We start from the raw sequence: 24,920 nt of genomic DNA, 5'->3' as shown, positions 1-24,920 counted from the left end.
AAGTTACGAGCCTGAAAAAATTTGCGTTATTTCCGAAAAAGGCGGAAAGACCCTCTAAAGTCATAGAATCTTAACCAAAATCACACTATAAGATTCAGCCTATCAGAGAACCCTATTGTATAGTTTTCAAGCTCGTATCTTCCAAAAATGTCAAATTTTGTACTTTTTTTTGCTGAAGAATGATCACGGATGCGTGTTCCTTTTTTTCTTTTCAGGGGTAATTGTATCAACCTTGTGCTCCTATAATATCGCGAGAGGGCTTATCCGAACAAAACTTAAAAGTTCTATTGCCCTTTTTAAGTAACCAAAGTAATTGGAGGGCCACTAGGCCCACTCCCACGCTCATTTTTTTCCTAAAGTTACCTGATCAAAATTTTGAGATAGCCATTTTGTCGAGTAGAGTAGGAATGACCCAATTGATCCCACGAGTCACCCCTGCTGCCATCTACAATTAAGTCTAACGCCGAAAGGCTATAATTTATTCAAGGATTATCGATCCACGAACGAGTCAATGACCCCTTTTTTCAAGGTCGATTTATTTGTTGTTTTCAATGTATTGACTTCGGAGTGAAGTTTGCACATGCGCATTAATGGTTTGATCCAGGAATGGGAAACAGGAAGTATGGATGATGTCAAAGTCGATTGATTTGTTGTTGTTGTTGTTTGGCCAAGTGTAATGACACGAGGGGGACACCATATATGGGCATAGACTCCCTAGGGGAAATGGATTTCAGAGAAATTGATTGCGTAACCTAACCTAACCTCATGAGCTCGTAACGGGGCACCATATATGGGCATAGAATCCCAAGGGGAAATGGATTTCCGAAAAATTGATTTGTTGGTGTTCGTCCAGGAGAATTGTCTCCGGGCGAAGTTTGCACATGCGCTTTCAAGGTCAATTTATTTGTTGGTGTTCGTCCAGGAGAATTGTCTCCGGCTGAAGTTTATTAATGTCTGAGGGATGATGTCACGGTTGATTGATTTGTTGGTGTTTGTCCAGGAGAATTGTCTCAGGGTGAAGTTTATTATTGTCTGATGGATGATGTCAAGGTCGATTGATTTGTTGGTGTTAGTTCAGGAGAATTATCTCCGGGGCGAAGTTTGCATATGCGTATTAACGGTGGGGAGAACGTTTTGATCTTAGAGATGAAGAGATTAACGCGGGAAAGGGTTTCTTAGGAATTTCAAATGTGACAGCGCAGGGATGTCAAAACAAAAGGAACATGCAGAAATTACGTTTAGAGATTATTTGGGCGAAACCGTTTTGAGACATTTTAGAAGACGATTTGAGCGAAACAGTTTGAGGCATTTTAGAAGATGATTTAGAAGGGGATTTGAGGGTGAAACTCTGTGGTCGTTATAATGCACAAGTTCCATTTGCACAGTGTTGTGAGGTCCCCTACCCCAACAAACCCCCTACCCCAACCCCAAAGGCGCCCTAAACCCCTAACCCAACCCCGAAGGAGCCCCCTGGGCCCCCCAAAAGCCCCCAGGGCCCCCTAATGCCCCCCATCCCCAACTTTTTTGCCCCCCCCCCCCATTTTTTTCAAATATTTTTTATTTGCGCATTTGAGACACAAAAGGGCCCTATCCCCCCAACTTTTGGCTCTCCCTCCCACCATTAGTGTTTGTTGTGGTTTACCTTGTCACAGTTACATTCTCTTAATTTTTCAAAGTTCATTTTGGATTTCTTTCCTTGATATGCAAGAGTTGGAATATTTCAGTAGTGTTTTGTTGCGGTTTACCTTGTCACACTTACATTCTCTTGATTTTTCAAACTTCATTTTGGATTTCTTTCATTGAAATGCATGAGTTGGAATATTTCAGTAGTGTTTTGTCGTGGTTTACCTTGTCACATTTACATTCTCTTGATTTTTCAAAGTTCATTTGGATTTCTTTCATTGAAATGCAAGAGTTGGAATATTTCAGTAGTGTTTTGTTTTGGTTTACCTTGTCACACTTACATTCTCTTAATTTTTCAAAGTTCATTTTGGATTTTTTTCATTGAAATGCAAGAGTTGGAATATTTCAGTAGTGTTTTGTCGTGGTTTACCATGTCACAGTTACATTCCCTTGATTTTTCAAACTTCATTTTGGATTTCTTTCATTGAAATGCATGAGTCGGAATATTTCAGTAGTGTTTTGTCGTGGTTTACCTTGTCACAGTTACATTCTCTTAATTTTTCAAAGTTCATTTTGAATTACTTTCATTGAAATGCAAGAGTTGGAATATTTCAGTAGTGTTTTGTCGTGGTTTACCTTGCCACAGTTACATTCTCTTAATTTTTCAAAGTTCATTTGGATTTCTTTCATTGAAATGCAAGAGTTGGAATATTTCAGTAGTGTTATGTCGGGGTTTACTTTGTCACACTTACATTCTCTTGATTTTTCAAAGTTCATTTTGAATTTAATTAGTTGAAATGCAAGAGTTGGAATAGTTCAGTAGTGGTTTGTTGTTGCTTACCTTATCACACTTACATTCTCATGATTTTTCAAAGTTCATTTTGGATTTCTTTCCTTGAAATGCAAGAGTTGGAATATTTCAGTAGTGTATCGTCGTGGTTTACCTTGTCACAGTTACATTCTCTTGATTTTTCAAGGTTCATTTTGAATTTCTTTCGTGAAATGCAAGAGTTGGAATATTTCAGTAGTGTTTTGTCGTGGTTTACTTTGTCACAGTTAAATTTTCTTGATTTTTCAAACTTCATTTTGGATTTCTTTCGTTTAAATGCAAGAGTTGAAATATTTCAGTAGTGTTTTGTCGTGGTTTACCTTGTCACAGTTACATTCTCTTGATTTTTCAAAGTTCATTTTGAATTTCTTTCGTTGAAATGTGTTTTGTAATGCTTTACCTTGACACAGTTACATTTTCTTGATTTTTCAAAGTTCATTTTGGATTTCTTTCGTTGAAATGCAAGAGTTGGAATATTTCAGTAGTGTTTTGTTGTGGTTTACCTTGTCACAGTTACATTCTCTTTATTTTTCAAAGTTCATTTTGGAATTTCTTTCGTTGAAATGCAAGATTTGGAATATTTCAGTAGTGTTTTGTCGTGGTTCACCTTGTCACAGTTACATTCTCTTGATTTTTCAAAGTTCATTTTGGATTTCTTTCGTTGAAATACATGAGTTAGAATATTTCAGTAGTGTTTTGTTGTGCTTTACGTTGTCAAAGTTACATTCTCTTAATTTTTCAAAGTTCATTTTAATTTCATTCGTTGAAATGCAAGAGTTGGAATATTTCAGTAGTGCTTTGTTGTGCTTTACCTTGTCACAGTTACATTCTCTTGATTTTTCAAAGTTCATTTGAATTTCTTTCATTGAAATGCAAGAGTTGGAATATTTCAATAGTGTTTTGTTGTGCTTTACCATGTCACACTTACATTTTCATGATTTTTCAAAGTTCATTTTGGATTTCTTTCATTGAAATGCAAGAGTTGGAATATTTCAATAGTGTTTTGTTGTGGTTTACCTTGTCACATTTACATTCTCTTAATTTTTCAAAATTCATTTTGGATTTCTTTAATTGAAATGCAAGAGTTGGAATATTTCAGTAGCGTTTTGTTGTGGTTTATCTTGTCAAAGTTACATTCTCTTGATTTTTAAAAGTTCATTTGGATTTCTTTCATTGAAATGCAAGAGTTGGTATATTTCAGTAGTGTTTTGTTGTGGTTTACCTTGTCACAGTTACATTCTCTTGATTTTTCAAAGTTCATTTTGGAATTTCTTTCATTGAAATGCAAGAGTTGGAATATTTCAGTAGTGTTTTCTTGTGGTTTACCTTGTCACAGTTACATTTTCTCGATTTTTCAAAGTTCATTTTGGATTTCTTTCATTGAAATGCAAGAGTTAGAATATTTCAGAAGTGTTTTGTCGTGGTTTACCTTGTCACAGTTACATTCTCTTGATTTTTCAAAGTTCATTTTGAGTTTCTTTCATTGAAATGCAAGAGTTGGAATATTTCAGTAGTGTTTTGTTGTGGTTTACCTTGTCACAGCTTACTTTCTCATGATTTTTCAAAGTCCATTTTGGATTTCTTTCGTTGAAATGCAAGAGTTGGAATATTTCAGTAGTTTTTTGCTGTGGCTTACCTCGTCGCAGTTACATTCTCTTAATTTTTCAAAGTTCATTTCGAATTTCTTTCGTTGAAATGAAAGAGTTTGAATATTTCAGTAGTGTTTAGTTGTGGTTTATCTTGTCAAAGTTATATTCTCTTGATTTTTCAAAGTTCATTTTGAATTTCTTTCATTGAAATGCAAGAGTTGGAATATTTCAGTAGTGTTTTGTTGTGGTTTATCGTGTCACAGTTACATTCTCTTGATTTTTAAAAGTTCCTTTTGTATTTCTTTCATTGAAATGCAAGAGTTGGAATATTTCAGTAGTGTTTTGTTGTGGTTTATCTAGTCACAGTTACATTCTCTTGATTTTCAAAGTTCATTTTGGATTTCTTTCATTGAAATGCAAGAGTTGGAATATTTCACTAGTGTTTTGTCGTGGTTTACCTTGTCACAGTTACATTCTCTTGATTTTTCAAAGTTCATTTTGAATTTCTTTCATATAAATCCAAGAGTTCGAATATTTCACTAGTGTTTTGTTGTGGTTTACCTTGTCACAGTTACATTCTCTTGATTTTTCAAAGTTCATTTTGGATTTCTTTCGTTGAAATGCAAGAGTTGGAATATTTCAGTAGTGTTTTGTCGTGGTTTACCTTGTCACATGTTACATTCTCTTGATTTTTCAAAGTTCATTTTGGATTTCTTTTATTGAAATGCAAGAGTTGGAATATTTCAGTAATGTTTTGTTGTGGTTTACCTAGTCTCAGTTACATTCTCTTGATTGTTCGAAGTTCATTTTGGATTTCTTTCATTGAAATCCAAGAGTTGGAATATTTCAGTAGTTTTTTGTCATGGTTTACCTTGTCACACTTACATTCTCTTGATTTTTCAAAGATTATTTTGAATTTCTTTCGTGGAAATGCAAGAGATGGAATATTTCAGTAGTTTCTTGTCCTGGTTTACCTAGTCACAGTTACATTCTCTTGATTTTTCAAAGATCATTTTGGATTTCTTTCGTTGAAATGCAAGAGTTAGAATATTTCAGTAGGGTTTCGTTGTGGTTTACCTTGTCACTGTTATATTCTCTTGAATTTTCAAAGTTCATTTTGAATTTCCTTCGTTGATATGTAAGAGTTGGAAATATTTCAATGGTGTTTTGTCGTGGTTTACCTTGTCACTGTTACATTCTCTTGATTTTTCAAAGTTCATTTTGAATTTGTTTCGTTGAAATGCAAAAGTTGGAATATTTCAGTAGTGTTCTATCGTGGTTTACCTTGTCACAGTTACATTCTCTTGATTTTTCAAAGTTCATTTTGAATTTCATTCATTGAAATGCAAGAGTTGGAATATTTCAGTGGTGTTTTGTCGTGGTTTACCTTGTCACAGTTACATTCTCCTGATTTTTCAAAGTTCATTTTGAATTTCTTTCATTGAAATGCAAGAGTTGGAATATTTCACTAGAGTTTTGTTATGGTTTACCTCGTCACTGTTACATTCTCTTGATTTTTCAAAGTTCATTTTCGATTTCTTTCATTGAAATGCAAGAGTTGGAATATTTCAGTAGTGTTTTGACGTGGTTTACCTTGTCAGAGTTACATTCTCCTGATTTTTCAAAGTTCATTTTTGAATTTCTTTCATTGAAATGCAAGAGTTGGAATATTTCACTAGAGTTTTGTTATGGTTTACCTCGTCACTGTTACATTCTCCTGATTTTTCAAAGTTCATTTTGGATTTCTTTCGTTGAAATGCAAGAGCTGGAATATTTCACAAGTGTTTTGTATCTGGGTTGGTTTTTTACAAGCCCAAGAATTTGTCTTTGGTGGTTTGAATGTCTAAAGTGCATGTCTTTATCTATTTCTATGTCTGAATCTATTTGTTTACATGTCTGGGTCGGTGTTTGGTTAGGTTAGGTTAGCTAAGTTAGGTTAGGTTAGCTTATTTAGGTTAGATTAGCTTATCATGGGCGCTCATGATAAGCTAACCTAACCTAACTTAAGCATGGTACAGTGTCGACCTGGGGGGATTTTCCGGCGAGTATGGTTAGGTTAGATTAGTTTAGGTTAGGCTAGATAAAGTTAGGTCAGGTTAGGTTAGCCTACGTACGCGCACGTACGTAGGCTAACCTAACCTAACTTAGCTAACCGAACCAAACACCAACCCAGACATGTAAACAAATAGATTCAGACATAGAAATATATAAATACATGCACTTTAGACATTCAAACCACCAAAGACAAATTTTTGGACTTGTAAAAAACCAACCCAGATAAAAAACACTAGTGAAATATTCCAACTCTTGCATTTCAACGAAAGAAATCCAAAAATGAACTTTGAAGAATCAGGAGAATGTAACTGTGACAAGGTAAACCACGACAAAACACCATTGAAATATTTCCAACTCTTACATTTCAATGAAGGAAATTCAAAATGAACTTTGAAAATTCAAGAGAATATAACAGTGACAAGATAAACCACAACGAAACACTACTGAAATATTCCAACTCTTGCATTTCATCGAAAGAAATTCAAAAATGAACTTTGAAAAATCAAGAGAATGTAACTGTGACTAGGTAAACTACATCAAAACACTACTGAAATATTCCAACTCTTGCATTTCAAGAAAAGAAATCCAAAATGAACTTTGAAAAATCAAGAGAATGTAACTGTGACAAGGTAAACCACGAAAAAACACTACTGAAATATTCCAACTCTTGCATTTCAACGAAAGAAATCCAAAATGGACTTTGAAAAATCTAGAGAATATAACTGTGATAAGGTAAAGCACAACAAAATACTAGTGAAATATTCGAACTCTTGCATTTCAATGAAAGAAATTCAAAATGAACTTTGAAAAATCAAGAGAATGTAACTGTCACAAGGTTAACCACAACAAAACACTACTGAAATATTCCAACTCTTGCATTTCAATGAAAGAAATCCAAAATAAACTTTGAAAAATCAAGAGAATGTAGCTTTGACTAGGTAAACCACAACAAAACACTACTGAAATATTCCAACTCCTGCATTTCAACGAAAGAAATACAAAATGAACTTTGAAAAATCAAGAGAATGTAACTGTGACGAGGTAAAGCACAACAAAACACTACTGAAATATTCCAACTCTTACATTTCAAGGAAAGAAATCCAAAATGAACTTTGAAAAATCAAGAGAATGTAACTGTGACAAGGTAAAGCACAAGAAAACATTACTGAAATATTCCATCTTTTGCATTGGAACGAAAGGACTTCCACTTAATCATTAAAAAAACAAGAAAATGTACCTCTCAGAACGCAAAGCACCGCATAACACTATTTAAATATGATAGATTCTTAATTTCAACAAATGAGATTCGTATAGAACTTGTAATCTACAAGAGAATGTAAGTGTGACAAGGTAAACTACGACAAACCTACTGAAATATTCCAACTGTTGTATTTCAATGAAAGAAATCCAAAATGAACTTTGAAAAATCAAGATAATGTAACTGTGACAAGGTAACCACTACAAAAAACTACTGAAATATTCCAACTCTTGCATTTCAATGAAAGAAATCCAAAATGAACTTTGAAAAATCAAGAGAATGTAACTGTGACTAGATAAACCACAGCAAAACCCTACTGACATATTCCAACTCTTGCATTTCAATGAATGAAATCCAAAATGAACTTTGAGAAATCAAGAAAATGTAAGTGTGACAAGGTAAACCATAACAAAACACTACTGAAATATTCCAACTATTGCATTTCAATGAAAGGAATCCAAAATGAAATTTAAAAAATCAGAAGAATCTAACTGTGAAAAGGTAAACCATAACAAGACACTAATGAAATATTCAAACTCTTGCATTTCAACAAAAGAAGTCCAAAACGAACCTTGAAAAATCAAGAGAAAGTAAATGTGACAAGGTAGAGCACAACAAAACACTACTGAAATATTCCGACTCTTGCATTTCAATGAAAGAAATCCACAAAGAACTTTGAAAAATCAAGAAAATGTAACTTTGAAAAGGTAACCACGACAAAACACTACTGAAATATTCCAACTCTTGCATTTCAATGAATGAAATCCAAAATGAACTTTGAAAAATCAAGAGAATGTAACTGTGACTAGATAAGCCACAGCAAAACCCTACTGAAATATTCCAACTCTTGCATTTCAATGAAAGAAATCCAAAATGAACTTTGAAAAATCAAGAGAATGTAACTGTGACGAGATAAACCACAACAAAACACTACTGAAATATTACAACTTTTGCATTTCAATGAAAGAAAACCAAAATGATCTTTGAAAAATTAAGAGAATGTAACTGTGACAAGGTAAACCACAACAAAACACTACTGAAATGCTCCGACTCTTGCATTTCAACGAAAGAAAACCATAATGATCTTTGAAAAATCAAGCGAATGTAACTGTGACTAGATAAACCACAGCAAAACCCTACTGAAATATTCCCACTCTTGCATTTCAATGAAAGAAATCCAAAATGAACTTTGAAAAATCAAAAAAATGTAAGTGTGACAAGGTAAACCACAACAAAACACTACTGAAATATTCCTACTTTTGCATTTCAATGAAAGAAATCCAAAATGAACTTTGAAAAATCAAGAGAAAGTAACTGTGACAAAGTAAACCACGACATAGCACTACTGAAATGTTCCAACTCTTGCATTTCAACGAAAGAAATCCAAAATAAACTTTGAAAAATCAAGAGAATGTAACTGTGACAAGGTAAACCACAACAAAACACTACTGAAATATTCCAACTCTTGCATTTCAAGGATAGAAATCCAAAATGAACTTTGAAAAATCATCAGAATGTAACTGTGACAAGGTAAACCACGACTAAACACTTCTGAAATATTCCAACTCTTGCATTTCAATGAAAGAAATCCAAAATGAACTTTGAAAAATCGAGAAAATGTAACTGTGACAAGGTAAACCACAAAAAAACACTACTGAAATATTCCAACTCTTGCCTTTCAATGAAAGAAATCCAAAATGAACTTTAAAAAATCAAGAGAATGTAACTGTGACAAGTTAAACCACGACAAAACACTATTGAAATATTCCAACTCATGCATTTCAATGAAAGAAATCCAAATGAACTTTGAAAAATTAAGAGAATGTAACTGTGACAAGGTAAACCACGACAAAACACTACTGAATTATTCCAACTCATGCATTTCAATGAAAGAAATTCCAAAATGAAGTTTGAAAAATCAAGAGAATGTAACTGTGACTAGGTAAACCACAACAAAACACTACTGAAATATTCCAACTCTTGCATTTCAATGAAAGAAATCCAAAATGAACTTTGAAAAATCAAGAAAATGTAACTGTGACTAGGTAAACCACAACAAAACACTAGTGAAATATTCCAACTCTTGCATTTCAACGAAAAAAATCCAAAATGAACTTTGAAAAATTAAAAGAATGAAAGTTTGACAAGGTAAACCAGAACAAAACACTACTGAAATATTCCAACTCTTGCATTTCAATGAAAGAAATCCAAATGCACTTTGAAAAATCATGAGAATGTCAGTGTGACAAGGTAAAGCACAACAAAACACTATTGAAATATTCCAACTCTTGCATTTCAATGAAAGAAATCCAAATGAACATTGAAAAATCAAGAGAATTTAATTGTTAAGATTGAAAACACGACAAAACAATACTGAAATATTCTAACTCATGCATTTCAACGAAAGAAATCAGAAATAAACTTTCGAAAGTGAAGAAAATGTAACTGTGACAAGGTACCACGAAAAAACACTATTGGAATATTTCAATTCTTACATTTCAATGAAAGAATTCCAAAATGAACTTTTAAAAATAAAGAGAATGTAACTGTGACAAGGTAAACAACGACAAAACACTACTGAAATATTCCAACTCTTGCATTTCAACGAAAAAAATTTCAATATGAACTTTGAAAAATAAAGAGAATGTAACTGTGACAAGGTAAACCACGACAAAACACTACTGAAATATTCCAACTCTTGCATTTCCATGAAAGAAATCCAAAATGAACTTTGAAAAATCAAGAAAATGTAACTGTGTCAAAGTAAAGCATTAAAAAACACATTTCAACGAAAGAAATTCAAAATGAACTTTGAAAAATCAAGAGAATGTAACTGTGACAAGGTAAACCACGACGAAACACTACTGAAATATTTCAACTCTTGCATTTCAATGAAAGAAATCCAAAATGAAGTTTGAAAAATCAAGCGAATTTTACTGTGACAAAGTAAACCACGACAAAACACTACTGAAATATTCCAACTCTTGCATTTCAATGAAAGAAATCCAAAATGAACTTTGCAAAATCAAGAGAATGTAACTGTGACTAGATAAACCACAGCAAAACCCTACTGAAATATTCCAACTCTTGCATTTCAATGAAAGAAATCCAAAATGAACTTTGAAAAATCAAAAAAATGTAAGTGTGACAAGGTAAACCACAACAAAACACTACTGAAATATTCCAACTTTTGCATTTCAATGAAAGAAATCCAAAATGAACTTTAAAAAAATCAAGAGAATGTAACTGTGACAAAGTAAACCACGACATAGCACTACTGAAATATTCCAACTCTTGCATTTCAACGAAATAAATCCAAAATGAACTTTGAAAAATCAAGAGAATGTAACTGTGACACGGTAAAACCATAACCAAACACTATTTAAATATTCAAACTCTTTTAATTCAATGAAAGAAATTCAAAATTAACTTTTAAAAATAAAGAAAATGTAGATGTGAATAGATAAACCAATACAAAACACTACTGAAATATTTCAACTCTTGCATTTCAAGGATAGAAATCCAAAATGAACTTTGAAAAATCATCAGAATGTAACTGTGACAAGGTAAACCACGACTAAACACTTCTGAAATATTCCAACTCTTGCATTTCAATGAAAGAAATCCAAAAAGTACTTTGAAAAATCAAGAAAATGTAACTGTGACAAGGTAAACCACAACAAAACACTACTGAAATATTCCAACTCTTGCATTTCAATGAAAGAAATCCAAAATGAACTTTGAAAAATTAAGAGAATGTAACTGTGACAAGGTAAACCACGACAAAACACTACTGAAATATTCCAACTCATGCATTTCAATGAAAGAAATTCCAAAATTAAGTTTGAAAAATCAAGAGAATGTAAATGTGACTAGGTAAACCACAACAAAACACTACTGAAATATTCCAACTCTTGCATTTCAATGAAAGAAATCCAAATGAACTTTGAAAAATTAAGAGAATGTAACTGTGACAAGGTAAACCACGACAAAACACTACTGAAATATTCCAACTCATGCATTTCAATGAAAGAAATTCCAAAATGAAGTTTGAAAAATCAAGAGAATGTAACTGTGACTAGGTAAACCACAACAAAACACTACTGAAATATTCCAACTCTTGCATTTCAATGAAAGAAATCCAAAATGAACTTTGAAAAATTAAGAGAATGTAACTGTGACTAGGTGAACCACAACAAAAAACTAGTGAAATATTCCAACTCTTGCATTTCAATGAAAGAAATCCAAAATGAACTTTGAAAAATTAAGAGAATGTAAGTTTGACAAGGTAAACCACAAGAAAACACTACTGAAATGTTCCAACTCTTGCATTTCAATGAAAGAAATCCAAATGCACTTTGAAAAATCAAGAGGATGTAAGTGTGACAAGGTAAACCACAACAAAACACTATTGAAATATTCCAACTCTTGCATTTCAATGAAAGAAATCCAAATGAACTTTGAAAAATCAAGAGAATGTAACTGTGACAAGGTAAAGCACAACAAAACACTACTGAAATATTCCAACTCTTGCATTTCAAAGAAAGAAATTCAAAATGAACCTTCAAAAATCAAGAGAATATAACTGTGACAAGGTAAAGCACAACAAAACACTACTGAAATATTCCAACTCTTGCATTTCAACGAAAGAAATTCGAAATGAACTTTGAAAAATCAAGAGAATGTAACTGTGACAAGGTAAACAACGACACAACACTATTGAAATATTCCAACTCTTGCATTTCAACGAAAAAAATTCCAAAATGAACTTTGAAAAATCAAGAGAATGTAACTGTGACAAGCTAAACCACGATAAAACACTACTGAAATATTCCAACTCTTGCATTTCAAGGAAAGAAATTCAAAATGAACTTTGAAAAATTAAGAGAATATAACTGTGACAAGGTAAAGCACAACAAAACACTACTGAAATATTCCAACTCATGCATTTCCACGAAAGAAATTTAAAATGAACTTTGAAAAATCAAGAAAATGTAACTGTGTCAAAGTAAAGCATTAAAAAACACATTTCAACGAAAGAAATTCAAAATGAACTTTGAAAAATCAAGAGAATGTAACTGTGACAAGGTAAACCACGACGAAACACTACTGAAATATTTCAACTCTTGCATTTCAATGAAAGAAATCCAAAATGAAGTTTGAAAAATCAAGAAAATTTTACTGTGACAAAGTAAACCACGACAAAACACTACTGAAATATTCCAACTCTTGTATTTCACGAAAGAAATTTAAAATGAACCTTGAAAAATCAACAGAATCTAACTGTGACAAGGTAAACCACGACAAAAACACTACTGAAATATTCCAACTCTTGCATTTCAAGGAAAGAAATCCAAAATGAACTTTGAAAAATCATGAGAATGTAACTGTGATAAGGTAAACCACAAAAAAACACTAATGAAATATTCCAACTCTTGCATTTCAACGAAAGAAATTCAAAATGAACTTTGAAAAATCAAGGGAATGTAAGTATGATAAGGTAAACCATGACAAAACACTACTGAAATATTCCAACTCTTGCATTTCAATGAAATAAATCCAAATGATCTTTGAAAAATTAAGAGAATGTAACTGTGGCAAGGTAAACCACGACAAAACACTATTGAAATATTCTAACTCTTGCATTTCAATGAAAGAAATCCAAATGAACTTTGAAAAATTAAGAGAATGTAAGTGTGACAAGGTAAACCCCAACAAAACACTATTGAAATATTCCAACTCTTGCATTTCAACGAAAGAAATCCAAATGAACTTTGAAAAATAAAGAGAATGTAAGTGTGACAAGGTAAACCACAACAAAACACTACTGAAATATTCCAACTCTTGCATTTCAATGAAAGAAATCCAAATGAACTTTGAAAAATCAAGAAAATGTAATTGTGACATGGTAAACCACGACAAAACACTACTGAAATATTCCAACTCATGCATATCAATGAAAGAAATCCAAAATGAAGTTTGAAAAATCAAGAGAATGTAAGTGTGACAGGGTAAACCACGACAAAACACTACTGAAATATTCCAACTCTTTCATTTCAAGGAAAGAAACCCAAAATGAACTTTGAAAAATCATGAGAATGTAACTGTGATAAGGTAAACCACGACAAAACACTACTGAAATATTCCAAATCGTGCATTTCAACTCAATAAATTCCAAAATGAACTTTTAATAATCAAGAGAATGTAAGTGTGACAAGGTGAACCACAACAAAACACTATTGAAATATTCCAACTCTTGCATTTCAACGAAAAATATCCAAATGAACTTTGAAAAATTAAGAGAATGTAACTGTGACAAGGTGAACCACAACAAAACAATTCTGAAATATTCCAACTCTTGCATTTCAATGAAAGAAATCCAAAATGAACTTTGAAAAATTAAGAGAATGTAACTGTGACAAGTTAAACCACAACAAACACTAATGGTAGGAGGGGGAGCCAAAAGTTGGGGGGATAGGGCCCTTTTGTGTCTCAAATGCGCAAATAAAAAATATTTGAAAAAAAATGGGGGGGGGGGGGCAAAAAAGTTGGAGGGGGGGCAAGTTGAGGGGGCCGGTAGGGGGCCTTTGGGGGGCTCAGGGGGCTCCTTTGGGGTTGGGTTAGGGGGGTCGGGGGCCTTTGTGGTTGGGGTAGGGGGGTTCTTTGGTGTAGGGGACCTCACAACACTGTTCAAATGGAACTTGTGTATTATAACGACCACAGAGTTTCACCCTCAAATCCCCTTCTAAATCATCTTCTAAAATGCCTCAAACTGTTTCGCTCAAATCCTATTCTAAAATGTCTCAAAACGGTTTTGCCCAAATAATCTCTAAACGTAATTTCTGCATGTGCTTTTTGTTTTGACATCCCTGCGCTGTCACATTTGAAATTCCTAAGAAACCCTTTCCCGCGTTAATCTCTTCATCTCTAAGATCAAAACATTCTCCCCACCGTTAATACGCATATGCAAACTTCGCCCTGGAGACAATTCTCCTGGACGAACATCAACAAATCAATCGACCTTGACAACATTCATCAGACATTAAAAAACTTTGCCCGGAGACAATTCTCCTGGACGAACACCAACAAATCAATCGACCTTGACATCATCCGTCAGACATTAATAAACTTCGCCCAGAGCGATTTCTCCTGGACGAACACCAACAAATCAATCAATCTTGACATCATCCATCAGACATTAATAAACTTCACCCGGAGACAATTCTCCTGGACGAACACCAACAAATCAATTGACCTTGAAAGCGCATGTGCAAACTTCGCCCGGAGACAATTCTCCTGGACGAACACCAACAAATCAGTTTCTCGGAAATCCATTTCCCCTAGGGATTCTATGCCCATATATGGTGCCCCGTCACGAGCTCATGAGGTTAGGTTAGGTTACGCAATCAATTTCTCTGAAATCCATTTCCCCTAGGGAGTCTATGCCCATATATGGTGTCCTCCTTGTGTCATTACACTTGGCCAAACAACAACAACAACAAATCAATCGACTTTGACATCATCCATGCTTCCTGTTTCCCATTCCTGGATCAAACCGTTAATGCGCATGTGTAAACTTCACTCCGGAGTCAATACACTTGAAAACAACAAATAACTCGACCTTGAAAAAAGGGGTCATTGACTCGTTCGTGGATCTATAATACTTGATTAAATTACAACCTGTCGGCGTTAGACTTAATTGTAGATGGCAGCAGGGGTGACTCGTGGGATCAATTGGGTCATTCCTACTGAGCATAGTCAAAAAAGTTGATAACTATGTCTTTCGGGATGACATAATCCCCCAGAGTCCACGGGGGAAGGGCTGAAAGTTATGAACTTTGCCCATTGATTACGTATACTATTGGTTATTGGGAAGTATACAGACGTCTTCAAGGGGAATTTTTATAGTGGTGAAGGAGGGGGGTAGGAGGAGGGGATTACATGGGAGGATAATTCCATGGAGTAATTTTTCATGGGGGAAGGAAATTTTTCATGAAGGGGGCACCGGGTTTCCCAGAATTATTTAAAAAACGATCAGAAAGTAAATAAATAAGAAATAAGTTTTTTTCAACTGAAAGTAACGAGCAACATTCAAACTTAAAACGAATAGAAATTATCATGTATGAGGGGTTCACCCCCTCGTCAATACCTCGCTCTTTATGCTATTTTTTTGTACTTTCAAAAGAGCTTTTTATTTTAATTAAATGGCCTTTGTGATTCAGGGATTATTCTTAAAGAGTTGGAACAGCATTCGAACTTTAGCGTAAAGAGTGAGGTATTGGCGAGGGGATGACCTCCCTCACATATGTGATAATTTCTGTTCGTTTTTAGTTGTAATGTTGCTCCTTACTTTCAGTTGAAAAGACTTCTTTTTTTAATCTTATAAAAATAATGGTAATAATGGTTTGAAAGACATGTAGGTATTGTCTTGGCATGAAACTTTCAAGTAAAATATATTAATTTAAAAAAAAATCATTAAGATGATTATTTTAGAAAAGATTTATTCTCTCCTCTAAAAGGTTGAACATAAAGAACATAATTTGCACTTTACTGAAATATAAATGTTTTTACTTTTATAACTTTAATAAATCATAAAAGTAAAAGTTCAAAAGTAAAATCATAAGAGTTTTCCCCCTTGTATCCCTGGCCATGGAGCCTTTCGAAGGGTATAAGGGTATTGTTATTCCAAGGCCGTATCCAGGGGGGGACCCGGTTTAAACCCCTCCCCCCCGAAATTTTTGACCGAGTCGAAAATAAGTCGAAAATTAGTAAAACCTAGGTAAGAATCAGTAAAATTAATCGAAAACTGAGTCAAAAATTAGTAACCCCCCCCCCCGAAAAAAATATCCTGGATCCGCCCTTGTGTTTTTCCCATTTTGTATTTATCAGTGAATAAAGACTCTGAACTGAACACTGAACTCTGAATAATTTTAACACTTTGATTACTAAATATCAGTAGCCTATATGTATACTAAACTGACATTGCACATTCATTTGTATTTTTTTCAGTAAAGTACAAATTATGTTCTGGCCTTGGGAAGGCCTAGGTCTTTTGACTCTACTCATGTTAATTTATGCTCGTTTTGAGTTTGACTTGGTTATTTATTGTAATTTCTGTTCGTTTTGGGTTTTATTTATTTATCAATGCTGATTTGTGGTAGTTTCACGTTTGGTAGATTATTTGATTCTATTTTTGCCCATTTTTGGTTTAATGGACTAATTAAGTTTTCTTTGAAAAACTTATTTTAAGGAAAAAGTTATTTTAATTAATTTCTGTTCGTTTTATATTGGCATAGTCTTTTCAGGTAAAAAGAAAATAATATTTTAAATCATTTTATTTTTTTTAAGACTTTATAGTTTGGCCAGCTATTTGTAGTCTGGAGAAAAATTTTCAGCAATTTTTAACAACGTACAACCTTTTAAAAATCTGGACACAAATAATAGTGTTTAATTTAGTTTCATACCTCCTCTAGTTGACCTAAAATAGAAAACTTTTGTTTTCTAGTTGACCTGAAATAGAAAAAATCTGTTGACTTTCTTCGATAGCTGGGATACACTTACGATATTTTGATTTGGTTAAATTTTAAGAGCAGTAGTAGCTTTGAAAGTTTGAACATAATACCCTGAGTCGTTCTTGGGCTACTGGTGAGATGCCTTATTGGGAATTAGTATTAACACAGTGTATTTTGATTGAATTTTAAGGCAACATTTAGTTTTTAAACATAATGGGCAAATGAGAGGGTGGGTGTGGGAGGGGGATTAGTTGACCTCCAATCATTTTTGACTATAAAAAAAGGCATTAGCCCTTTCTATTTTCAATGTAATTAGCCCTTTTCGCAGTTCCTACGACATTCCTTCGATATGAAGTGCCCTGGTCTAAACAAAAGGAAAAAAAAAATATATTGTACCCACATCGATCTTAACTATAAAAATGTCAAGCCTTCCAATAACTTTCGACTATTAAAAAGGGCGCTAGTACTTTCAATTTCCAATCGAATGAGCCATTTTTGAGTTTCTATGACAACGCTTTCTATAAACACCTTATATGCCCCCAGGGCATAAATTACAACCCTTGCTCTGAGAGCTATGAGGGGGTGGTCATCCTCAAAGACCTAATTTCCAGAACATTCAACTAAGTTAAACAAAACGGCTATCAAATTTTGATTAGATGTGTTTGGGGAAATGCTGGGCGCCAGAGGGGCGTTAGTTGCTCTCCAATCACCTTCAACTATTAAAAAAAGCACTTTTCAATTTCCAATCGAATGAGCCTTTTTTGAAATTCCTAAGACAACGCTTTCAATAAAAACCTTATACGCCCCAGGGCATAACTTACAGTCCTTGTCCTTAGGGCTGTGAGGGGGAGACATAATTTCTGGACCTTTCAACTACGTTGAACAAAATGGTTATCTCAAAATTTTGATTGGATGTGTTTGGGAAAATGGTGGGCGTGAGAGTGGGGTTACTTGCCCTCCAATCACTTTCGAGTATTAAAAAGGGCACTAGCCGTTTCAATTTCCAATCTAATGAATCCCTTTTGAATTTTCTACGACAATGCTTTCTATAAAAAAAAACCTTATATACCCCCAGGGCATAACTTACAAGCCTTGCCCTGAGGGCTGTAGGGGGTAGTGTCATTCTCAAAAACATTATTTTCGGACTTTTTAGCTACGTCGAACAAAATGGCTATCTCGAACTTTTGATTGGATGCTTTTAGGGTAATGGTGGGTTTGAGAGGGGTGTTAGTTATCCTCCAATCACTTTCGACTATTAAAAGGAAGACAATCCCTTTTAAATTCCAATCGAATGAGCCCTTTTGGAAGTTTCTACAACATCACTATCTATAAAAACCTTATATGCCCCAAGGGCACAACTTACACCCCTTGCCCCGATGGCTCTGAGGGGGTTACCAACCTCAAAGATCTAATTTCTAATACTTTTAACTGCGTTGAACAAAATGGCTATCTAAAAATTTCGATTGGATGTGTTTGGGGAAAAGGTGGGCGTGACAGAGGGGTTAGTTGTCCTCAAATCAGTTTCGACTATAAAAAAGGGCACTAGCCCTTTGAATTTCTAATCGAATGAGCCCTTTTTCAAGTTTCTACGACAAAGCTTTCAATAAAACCCTTTTATTTCCCCAGGGCATAACTTACAACCCTTACCATGAGGGCTGTGGGGAGAGTGCTATCCTCAAAGACATAATTTCCGAACCTTTCAACTACTTTGAACAAAATGCATATCTTAAAAAATTGATTGGATGTGTTTGAATAAATGGTGGGTGTTGAAGGGGTTTTAGCTGCCTTCCAATCACTTTCAACTATTAAAAAGAGCACTACCCATTTCAATTTCCAATCGAATGAGTCCTCTTTGAAGTTTTACGACAACCCCTTCTATGAAAACCTTAAATGCCCCAAGGGCATATCTTACAACTCTTGCCCTGAGGGCTGTAGGGTCTGTCATCCTCAAAGACCTAATTTCCAGAACTTTCAACTATGTTGAACAAAATGGCTATCTAAAAATTTTGATTGGATGTGGTTGGGGAAAAGGTGGGCATGAGAGGGGGGTTAGTTGCCCTCCAATCGCTTTCGACTATTGAAAAGGGCACTAGCCCTTTGAATTTTTAATCGAATGAGCCTTTTCGAAGTTTCTACGACAATTCTTTCTGTAAAAATCCTATATGACCCCAGGGCATGACTTAAAACCATTCCTTTCAGTCTGAGGGGGATTGACCCCTTCAAAAACATAATCTTCATCTGAAAATCAGCTACGCTGAAAAAAAAGATAATCTCAAAATTTTGATTGGATGTGTTTGGGGAAATGGTGGGCGTGGAAAGGGTGTTAGTTGCCTTCCAATCACTTTCGATTATCAAAAAAGGACAAGTCACTCCAATTTCCTATCGAATTAGCTCCTTTGCAAATTTCTACGACAACTCCTTCGATACGAAGTGCCGTGGTCTAAAGAAATAAATAATAAATTGTGCCAACATCATTCTTTACTTAGGAGCGCGATTGCGCTGCCTATGAAAACAAGCTAGCAAAGATTGTTTCCGATTATCATAGAAGTGCCAAAATCTCAAATATGACCTCTAGGCACGACAGTAATAATTTGAAAGTAAAAACATCTTTTTTATATTATTGTTTGTCGTGAGTGTTATTTGAAATAATTATCAAATTAACGTAAATTTTCACTTTTCTAAAAGATTAGGGTTACTTCTGTTTAACAAGCAATATTATTTAGGTTAAGGCCCTGTCCAGATTGATTTTTACAGAAATCAAAATCCAACTGTAGCTTCCAGATTTCATGTTGCCTAACGAAAAAATTCCTTAACCTGATATTCTTTTGCTTCTGCTTTAAAACCGAATGAAAAATTTATTATTTCCAATAATTAAAATCGTTCTGAAAAATAATGAGAGCTTACTATATATAGCCCTGGTAATAATGTATACTGGTATTCTTTTATGATGGGTAATAAAACCGATCAGTTTTATAAAAAATTTTCTTTCGGAAACTATAAAGAATTTTATTTTCATCATACTATCTGGAATTCACATACGGACTTCTCTTGATTGTTTTAGGTAAGCAGAGTCTACCATCTGGTGTTAAAATTTAGCCCAACAGCTAGTTTACGATTACGAGAGCTTCCTTAATAGCACGGGACCAAAATGTAGTTACCTCAATAACCACGCAAAAGACTTCGGAAACCGAGCCCGAGTTTTCTAGCATCTAATAATGATGGTTGAAAAAGTGTAATAATAACGAAAAAAATCGAAAATGTATTTAAATGTGGGTTCTTTCTGTTCACAGAGATTTTTCATTGAAAAGCTGTAAAGATTTGACTCCCTTTTCGGAAACAAATCCTACTTTATTCTGTTATTCAATAAAAATTAATTTTTTTTAAAAATGAAGGTAAAGAACAACATTGAAACTCAAAATGAGCAGTAGCGATTAATGGTATTAGGATGGCTAATACCCAACCTCCTAACCTCCTCACCTCCTCACTGTTTAACATTTTTACAGTCCCAGTATGAAAGCATTTACGAGTGCAACAAATGTAATTAATGGGCAATTGCAAGTGTTACATTACCCTGTTGCCATTTAAAACAGTTGAACTGAAAATTTTATTGCTTATAACAGACGTACATAATTGTGCTCTCCCATTCTTGCCGTATGGTGAACTAAAAGCTTTGAAGGTTTCAAAAATAAAGCATAATTAAAACGAGGTATCGGCTTCACTACCTATGAAAAAATCTATTCTTTTTCATGTAATCAATATAATAGACGGTTCATCGAAATTCCTTTTTATAGTTTGAAATACTATTAATAAGATTAGCTCTTCACCCTCGGACAGAAAAGTAGAGAAATTACTGTCGTCAAAGTTAAAAAGAACAAAAATTTAATTTTATAAGGAGCCAAAATTAAACTGAACTGAAAGCAATTTGAAACACTCCCACTTCCCTTAAAGATAAGGTGACAAAAAATTGACAAATTTTGAAGAGTGCTTCTTTTTTATACACAATATTTAAAAAGATAGAATACTAGTCCAACATGGCAAGAATTATTTTTCAATGTATGTAAGCATATTTACGGCATTCAGTTTGGTCATACTTTTTAAATACAACACTATATTTTTGCAAATAATTTTTTCCTTAGAAATGTACAGACAATTGATAGCTAAGTAGTAGTTGAAGCAACGTATTTAATTTTCAGCAATACATAATACAGATAACAGTTAAGTTGTATTTGAAGCAACATATTTAGTTTTCAGTAATACAGTCTAATTTCAAGGAGGAAAAATTTATTTCATTTACGCATTCGTTGGAAGCACCCTCGTAGATTACCTGCAAACATGGGCCTAAAACGCTTTTATGAGGTTTAAGTACCCTCCTCCCAATCATTCAGTTCAGTGACTAAGACCTCAATAGATAATGTGCATCTAATCGATTCTCTATAACCGTTATTTTAATTGGTCAGTTGTTATATAATAACAAAATTTTTATCGACTGCATTTATGTTTAGGGACGATACTCCGTAACTCTATATGTTTAAGAACGATACTCATCTAATCGACAGTCTATAACCGTTATTTTTTTTGAAGAGTTGGTATAACAAAAATTGTTATTGGCTGCATTTATGTTTGGGAACGATACTCTATAACTCTATATGCTTAGGAACGATACTCATCTAATCGATATTCTATAGCCAGTAGTAAGGCATTACAAGATTTCGAGGGTAAAAAACCGGGGGCAAAACCTAACCGATAGGCTTCTGGGCCAAACCAGACAGGTTTCGGGACCATTAGTTGTTAAACAGGTTAATAAACTGTAGGTTTAACGTATCTCAGATATCATCCGGTAATGTATAGATTATTTCGGGTATAAAAAAGTATCTCATTTGTAAAATTCTGGTCTGAATAGTCTTAATTAATGATTTGAATAATGGGATGAAACCACAGGACGATAATATTATTATTTTTAATTGGATTGTATGAAAATGGTAAAGAGTTAAAAGTGCTTATCAGTTAATGGAAGTCTGAGGGGTTGGTAATTCTTATGCAACGTGACATAAATGTTAGAATTTGATAAGAATAACGTCATATGTATCAGTCTGAGGAAACAGTCAGCAGTGACAAGCAGATCTTGCGTCTTGACCCAGCTTTACTTCTTGGTTGGGGTCTGTATAATACACAAGTACCAAATGAGGAGTGTAGCAAATATAAAATATTATTTAGCATTGGAGCTATAATGTTGAAACTAATAAAGTCGTTGTTGCCGAGAAAAGGAATTTTAATATAGAAATTCAGAACAATCCTCAGAAATCCTTAGAAATCAAGTAGTGAGGTGGCTATGGATTTGAACCACAAAAGACCCTAGCCACCAAGGACCACAACTTCCAACGCCCCCAACCTCAAAGGCCCCTTAACTTTTCGGCCCCTCTCCCCATTTGTTCATACTTGTTTTGACAGTTTAACTTTTTTTTACTTTTATTTTTTATTTATTTTTTAATATAGAATCTTTTTAATTTTTTTTTTGCATGTCATAGAATGACATGAAATATGCTTGAAATTAGAAAAAAACACATTTAATATTTTCTAATGACATGAAATATACTTAAAACAAAAAAAAAATCACATTTAATATTTTCGAAATACAAAATGAGAAAGATATAGATATGTTAATCGTGACTTTTACTGTTAGGAAAACAATGTTTGTAGCAATAGATGTGAAAAAAATCACATTTGATATTTTCTAAATACAAAATGAGAATGATATAGATATATTAGTCGTGACTTTTACTATTGAAAAATAATTTTTGTAGTGACACTTTTTGACTTGGAATTTCTTGGACGTTGAAAATTATTCAACTTTTTTCTTTATTATTTTTAAAAATCCGTTGATTCCCGAAACAAGATGGAAATAAGCAATTTGAATATTTTTTTAACATACAAATTTTTTCAACTTTTTTTTACATGTCTTAGAATGACATGAAATATAATAAAAAAATCGCATTTTATATTTTCGAAACACAAAATAAGAATGATATAAGTATGTTAGTCGTGACTTTTACTATTAGAAAAATAATGTTTGTATTAGCACTTTTCTTTTTTTTCTGACATAGAATTTTTTTGGACTTGGAAAATCATTCGACTTTTTTTTTACTTATGCGGCTATATTAGTGGTACTCTATGGCTACTCATCGATACTACATAGTTTATTATTTATTTCCAAACAATATTTTTTTGTACATTGAAAGGACAAACCAATGCTATGTTCGTTTTTTCAGTACCTAGTTTATTGTATGTATAAAATTATGTATCAACATCTTTCGTCAGATAAGTCGTGCAACATTCGCAAAATCTAAGTATCTGAGTGAATAAATTCTTATTCAATGTCTATTGTCAGATACGTTTGATAACATTAACAAAATCTACGTATCAGAGTGAATAAATTTCTTTATCAACATTTTTTACCAACGTCATTTGTCGGATACTTGGGATAACATTATCAAAATCTAAGTATCAGAGTGATTTATTTAGGTTCACATACAGTGGCACGCCACTCAAGTGAACCTAAATGAACCTAACTTTTCACATTTCTCTTTGCAAAGTGATTGGTGACGGTGGGCATCCGTGAACATGTGCTAAATTGAGGGAGAAATTTGGAACAATATTTGGGGGCGACAACCCGCCCAGAGTCTCAGGCAATTGAATGACTAAAAAGTTTGAAAAATTAAAATTTGCTCAGAATGCGGGGCTGAGCTTAAGCCATGAATAGGGACTATTTGGAAGATAAAGATGGCTTTAAACGATTGTTTGCCTGTTATTCCAAGAAAATTAATGGTCCTGTGTCAACTATAAATTCTTGGTCAACCTTCCTAAGACCATAGGAGGGCGTGCCTTGTTTGCTTTTCATTCCAGGTAGTTTAATGGCCCTATGTCAATTTTATATTCTTGGTCAACCTGTTTAAGACTCTAGGCAAGCGTGCCTTTCCAAGAACTAACACACAAGTGCTTGTCCAATAAGTGAGTCATACTTACTCCCACCATTATACCCGTGCCATTTAAAAATTTTTGCCTCTCAATTACTCGGACTATCTATCTTGGCTTTTTTCCTACAATTAGCCATGTCTTGATGTCAACTGAAAAATACTGGATTTTCAATTCAAATCAACGGAGCAAATTAATGTTATTCCAAGCAAATTAAAGGTCCTGTGTCAAATCTAATTTCTTGGTCAACCTTCCTAAGACCATAGGCAGGCGTGCCTTGTTTGCCTCTCATTACAGGCAATATAATGGTCCTATGTAAATTTTAAATTATTGGTCAACCTGCTTGAGACTCTAAGCAGGCGTGCCTTTCCAAAAACTAACATAAAAGTACTTATCCAATAAGAGAGTCATACTTACCCCCATCATTATACCCGTGTCATTTAAACAGTTTTGTCTCTCAATTAATCGGACTATCTGTCTTGGCTCTTTTCCTAAAATTAGCCATGTTTTGATGCCTACTGCAAAATACTGGATTTTCAATCCAGATTTTAAAATACTGGATTTCAATCACTTTCTAAGGCATGATTCTATTGAACAAATACTCCTAGATAAATGGGAGAGGGCTCATTTGAAGAGAAATTAAAAGTTTTATTGCCCTTTCAAGTGGAAAAAATGGAGATCAACTAGCCTCCATCCCACGCCCTTTATTTCCCAAAGTCTTCTGATCAAAAGTTGGAGATAGCCATTTTGTTCGGTATAGTTGAAAGATCAAATAAATATGTCTGTGGATGACTTGACCACTCGCAGCTCCCAGAGGAAGGGCTGCAAGTTACGAGATTTGCCCATGGTTTGCATTTAATATTTGCTATTGAAAAGTATACAGGCATTTTTCAATAGGACCCGGGGGTCCGGGGATGGATTTTCTGTGGGGAGAATTCCCCATTAAGATGGAAGTTTTCCGGGGTCAACTTTCAAGGACGTTTTCCAGGGGGTAGGGAGGATTTTCAAGAATTACTATAAAAAATTGTCTTTATTTACATTACTTTCTCGATGACGACAAGGATGTTTTCCATGGGGGAGGGAGA

General features: G+C 33.8%; 1 protein-coding gene across 1 annotated transcript in view; it reads left to right on the top strand.

Moving 5' to 3' along the window:
- LOC148941206 (inactive tyrosine-protein kinase RYK-like) overlaps positions 1-24,920 on the top strand; it is a 180,381-nt gene that overhangs the window by 6,647 nt on the left and 148,814 nt on the right. The gene's annotated exons all lie outside the window — the stretch shown is intronic.

Source organism: Artemia sp. Qi Xiang Cuo, chromosome 18 (genome assembly GCF_049724085.1).
Source record: "Artemia sp. Qi Xiang Cuo chromosome 18, ASM4972408v1, whole genome shotgun sequence".
NCBI lineage: Eukaryota > Metazoa > Arthropoda > Branchiopoda > Anostraca > Artemiidae > Artemia > Artemia sp. Qi Xiang Cuo.
This window is presented reverse-complemented; position numbering and strand designations above follow the sequence as displayed.